We start from the raw sequence: 6,000 nt of genomic DNA, 5'->3' as shown, positions 1-6,000 counted from the left end.
AAAAAATAATGGTAATAAATAGATAATTAATTAGTAATAAGTAAAATAATAATTTCCAGTTCAAAAGTGTATCTGATAATAATCTTTTGGTGAAGTATCTACCCTAAATTATCTGTAAAAAAAAAAAAAAAAAAAAAATTAAAGGTATCGTAGGGTCAATATTTCTGTAAGTATTTGACCAGTAAAATAAAATTAAAATCTGGATTTTGCCTTCCTTGATCAAAAATGATCATATTATAAAATCATAATATTTTTTCATGTAAAGAAATCATGTAAAATAGAAAAATTGTCTTTGGTGGTTTTCATTTGCCAAATAGGTTTAGGTCATAATATTGTGGTTATTCGACCGCCTCATTTCCAGAATGATTCAATTTATTTTGTTTGCAAACTTTTAAAAGGTAATTTCGGTCACTTGTTATTCTCTTTCCATAAAGGGGAATCAATTTAAAATTCAAAGTTACACAACAAGTAAGGGATCTTCTCAAAATGGGTTGAAGCTGAAAAGACGTAATTTTTTTCGTCTCTCTCTGGACCCCCTCCCCCCTCAAAAGACGAAAGACTGGCTTCACATAAAATGTTAACGCGTTGATAAAACGATAGTAGCTTGATAGACCTGCTCACCTTTAGTCCCTGAACATCCTTTGGTAAGTTTATCAGTAGAAGTTATGAATTCTCCAAATAATGTCACCTGTTTGTTTACTCAATCCACATGGTCCACTGCGCGCCGTGGCCAGCGCGGGGAGCGGGGCGGGTGCTCCCTCGCGCTGGCCACGGCGCGCCGTGATCACAACGCACCGTGCGCACGGGCCACGCACGGGCCGCGGCGGTGCGCCGTGCTCCCCCGTACGCACTCCCCGTGCTCCCCCCAAGACGAAAAATATTACGTCTTTTCAGCTTCAACCCAATTTGAGATGATCCCTAAGTATACTCACATCTATGCTGGACCATGAGTGTCGCCCCCTGCAGGACACTCTGTCCGCTCTGGAGACTGATCCACCCTCGCTGTGTGAGGGAGAGGTTTCACAGGTCTTTCCTTCTGCTGCTGTCAGACTTTATAACAAACACTGTTAGTCCTGAACACGTGTCACTCATCTTCATAATCATAACATGCAATACTGTGACATAATGTCAATCATCCCATACATCCAATACAATACATCCAATATTTTCTGTCCATATAACAGCTGTAAATAAGAGTGTTGTTATTAGTATTACTTATTTCTAAGTTATCAGTTTTTATTATTATACTTCCTAATCTGTGTTGCCACACTGGAATCGCCACATTGTGGGACAAATAAAAGTTATCTTGTCTTATCTTATATCTTGACTTTTCTGGTGGGCGGTCCTCCACTTACTTGTCTAATACAATGGACCACCATGGCATTAAACTTATTTCCATAGAGTCAAGCAGATGTCTTCTCCCTGTTCCTGTTCACAGTCTAAAACGGGCATTTCTTGAAACGTTCAGATTTGTACATTTATTTTGAAAGCTCACGGGGGAAGTGTCGGTGTGTTGAGGTCGCTTTATGGCGGTGCTGCTGCGGAGGAGGAGAGGGTTTCCTGAACAGAGATGTCGCCCTCTTCTGAACGCTCATTGGCTGAAAGCTCCAGAATGATAAAAAAAAAAAAAAAAAAAAAAAAAAAAAAAAAAAATCGAGACACTTTTGGAAATTTTGAAATTAGATTTGAACGTTGACTTAAATTGGTTTGAGAATGCTTTGCGGTGTTTGTCTAATTCGGAATCGTCAATAATTGAAATGATCTTATATCTTACTTATGCACATCATCGAGCTTTATGTTTAGTTTACAAAGATACTATGTAACAAAAAAACAGTTTACTGCACAAAATAATTCAACAAATAAAGACAATACAATAAAAGTCGAGCTGTCTCTGTGTTATTAGCCCAGGTGACAGTAGCGCCTCTAAAGGTCACTGAGGTATCACTTGACTTGTTTCTCTTCTCCTTATCTTTGTGGTGTCAAAGGTCACATGTTGTTGTACAGAACTGAGCTTGAGGAGGCAAGGTGACCCCAAAAGACCCCAAAACAACAACAACAAAGGATTATGCATTTATAGATGATGATGTTGTTGTTTTTATTATTATTCTACGCATTTTTGTATTTTAATTGTATCCAGATTTTATTATAAGATTTCAGTTAGATTTATCGTTGTATTTTTGATGATATGTTTTTTTAGTCTTCTTGAAATGTGTGTAAAGTTTTCCCCAGTGTAGGACAAATACAGGTGATATAATCTTATCATTTATAGAAACCAAATTCGTGATTTATTATATTTGTTGGCCTATTTCTATCACCCTTTTTTTCTTTTCTTTTTTTTCCCTTGCTACCAAAACCTTTAAAAAGGAGATTTTAATGTTTGTAATTCTAAGTTGTGACAGTAAATGCAGGTTCCTTTAGTGTCCACCAGAGAGCAGCAAATCCTCACTAGTCTTTAATGCGTTACACACGTGACTCGCCACCAGAGGGCAGACTCTTCTCGTAGAAACTCTTTCCAGATGCTTAAAAATAATATACTTTTCCCACACCGATAAAAAGCCACCGGGTTTGACACTGGAAATAAGAAAACAATTCACTTGTAATTATAATTTACAGAGCATGGCTTTTTGCAAAAACAATATTTATATGAAAAACTAAAGCATGCTAAATAGTGAAAATGTGTGGATAATGCATTATGATATGGATTAGCTGCAAAGCATATTTCACAGCTATCTATTTGGAGAAAAAAAAGTAAACGCGTCCAACAATCTAGAAGATATGTGGTGACTCAATTCATATGTTGTTGTTGTTGTTGTTGTTGTTTCCTATTGGTTGCACTGCTTTTAATGGATGATTTTCAGCCTTGCTTTCATTGCCCAACTGTTTTCTCCAAACCCTTCCATTCTTCTTCGTAAATGCATTTTCTGTGTGTTTTGCTGCAGTGGGACATGTCAGGACACAAGTGGAGCAGACGAACATGTCCCTGCTCTGAGTGCCAGAGGAAACCATAAACTTCCCCTTCTGGGACTGTCCAGCCCTCCTCGCCTGTCTGCTCTGGACCTTCACCTGCAGGAGCTAAAACCACTTCAATTCAGAATGTGCTTGTGTCTTTTCTAGATTATTTTACATTGGAGGGAATACATGGCATCGTCATTAGATATGTAAAAATAATTAAGAACTTTTCCAATACTGTTAATTAGAAGAAGTAAAATAATAAAACACAGAAAATGTAATGAAAACTGTTGTCACTATTTGGTCCTAAACTTAGCCCTTTTGGTTCCAATTCTTGTTTAATTCTGATCTGGTCGAAGTTTAGTTTTAGGTTTAGCTCTATTTTGAGGCGTGAACGCAACATAATAACCCAAAACACATTTGGATAAACTAAAACTCATATAAGAGTAAATAATAAAGAGTAATTGTCTGGCTGAAACAGTGTTAAGTAACTGAAATGCCAAAACATTAAATCATGAATAATTATTTATTCATTTCCAAGGATATACACAAAAAAATAGAAACAAAAACTAAATCATATCTATAAGAGCAGTGCAATATACACAAATGTTCAAATACATTTTGTGTTATCAACATAAAGTTTTAGTAAAAGTCTCTCTCACATTTGAAAGAGAAACAAAAAACCTTTACTCAAGTAAGACTGTCACTTCAAATTAAATATTACTCAGGTAGGAGTTAAAGTATGCCGTACAAAAACTACTCAGATAAGTAACATAAAAACTTACTCAAGTAAATGTGACTGAAAACTACCCAACTTGACATTTGTTTTAGTGTTTTCGACCAACAAAAGTCATCTGCTCTCCATCTGGCTGCTGGTACTGCCCTCCGCGGCTCCTCATACCACCGTGGACAATCCCTTCCTCCCTCAGAGGGTCCCAGGACGGAGGGGCCGGATCCGGTGTCAGTGCCCCAGAAAGACCCCTCTCTCTGGGATGTTTTGTGGGAGGGGAAGGAGGGAGGGGGGCGTCGGTGGAGGTCAGCAGCAGCGGCTCAGTTACACGCAGTGGGATTCCTACAGTAGTGAGCACATGCGCTGCTGCCTCCCAGGTGTGGCCCCGCAGAAGGATCAGCCTTTCTCAGGAAAAATGAGGGAAAAGTGTAATGTAAAAGAGTTAGGAAGTGATACTAAAATTACATGAAAAACAGAAAAAAGCGGGGGGAAAAGCTGATGCGATGGCTATGTCAAGAAAAGCATGTGTTAACAATTTACTGTAGTCGGTTTAAAGCTACTCTTTGTGACTTTTCTAGGAGAGAGTCTGCTATCAAGACATTAAACGTATCTATAGACTTTATTTCATTTGTTCTGTGTGTTTTTATTGCCTGAAATTACCTTGAAAAACATGCATTCTTACCTTGAAATGCATGCATTCTTACCTTGAAAAGCATGCATTCTTACCTTGAAAAGCATGCATTCTTACCTTGAAAAGCATTCATTCTTACCTTGAAAAGCATTCATTCTTACCTTGAAATGCATGCATTCTTACCTTGAAATGCATGCATTCTTACCTTGAAAAGCATGCATTCTTACCTTGAAAAGCATGCATTCTTACCTTGAAAAGCATTCATTCTTACCTTGAAAAGCATTCATTCTTACCTTGAAAAGCATGCATTCTTACCTTGAAAAGCATGCATTCTTACCTTGAAAAGCATGCATTCTTACCTTGAAAAGCATTCATTCTTACCTTGAAAAGCATTCATTCTTACCTTGAAATGCATGCATTCTTACCTTGAAAAGCATTCATTCTTACCTTGAAATGCATGCATTCTTACCTTGAAAAGCATGCATTCTTACCTGAAAAGCATGCCTTCTTACCTTGAAAAGCATGCATTCTTACCTTGAAAAGCATGCATTCTTACCTTGAAAAGCATTCATTCTTACCTTGAAAAGCATGCATTCTTACCTTGAAAAGCATGCATTCTTACCTTGAAAAGCATGCATTCTTACCTTGAAAAGCATTCATTCTTACCTTGAAATGCATGCATTCTTACCTTGAAAAGCATGCATTCTTACCTGAAAAGCATGCATTCTTACCTTGAAAAGCATGCATTCTTAACTGAAAAGCATGCATTCTTACCTTGAAAAGCATGCATTCTTACCTTGAAAAGCATGCATTCTTACCTTGAAAAGCATGCATTCTTACCATGAAAAACATGCATTCTTACCTTGAAAAACATGCATTCTTACCTTGAAAAGCATGCATTCTTACCTTGAAAAGCATGCATTCTTACCATGAAAAACATGCATTCTTACCTTGAAAAACATGCATTCTTACCTTGAAAAGCATGCATTCTTACTGTGAGCGGAGTCCCCTCTCCACAGAGCTGACCTGTCACTTAGCCCTAGCAGGAAAGTGTTTTTAAGTGTCATCTTTATAAGCGTATCACAGGGTAATAAGTCATAATTTCCATCTTTTGTCCTTTTGGCACATGGTACAATTAAAAGGTCACACATAACATGAAACACAACTCGATGTAATTCCTCATTTGTTCAGCAGTGGTCCTTGGTAGACAAAATTTCAACGGTACTCATCTGGACACTGTCTAATAAAGACGCTTTGACTTCCATCCTAAACTTTAATCTGAAGGAAATGGTTTATATGGTTTAGCATTTTTACTCAAATTCTGCACAAATCAGTGCTGAGCAAGGGGAGGAGTTACAACTGAATCCTTCCCTTGTTTACACCTTGTTTACACCTCGTTTACACCTCGTTTACACCTTGTTTACACCTCGTTTACACCTCGTTTACACCTCGTTTACAGGTCAGTCAGTTTCACTCTTGGGTAATTGAAGCCACCTCCCACTCAGAGCTGTCACGTACCCTGTTAGCATTTGACTCGTTTGTTTTCTGTCAAGGCCTGATGAGGTTATCGTAGACTGAGGGGAGGTTTGGTGGTCTGAGATACAACCTCCCCTCAGTCTACAATAGCCTCATAAGACCTAGTAAGAAACCAGACCGAATGTCATGCTATTCCAGTTTTGTTGACTTAATG

This window comes from Eucyclogobius newberryi, unplaced genomic scaffold, assembly GCF_026437365.1.
Source record: "Eucyclogobius newberryi isolate DKJ021-1_F unplaced genomic scaffold, fEucNew1.0.hap1 SCAF_5, whole genome shotgun sequence".
NCBI lineage: Eukaryota > Metazoa > Chordata > Actinopteri > Gobiiformes > Gobiidae > Eucyclogobius > Eucyclogobius newberryi.
Note: the sequence above shows the minus strand (reverse complement) of the source record.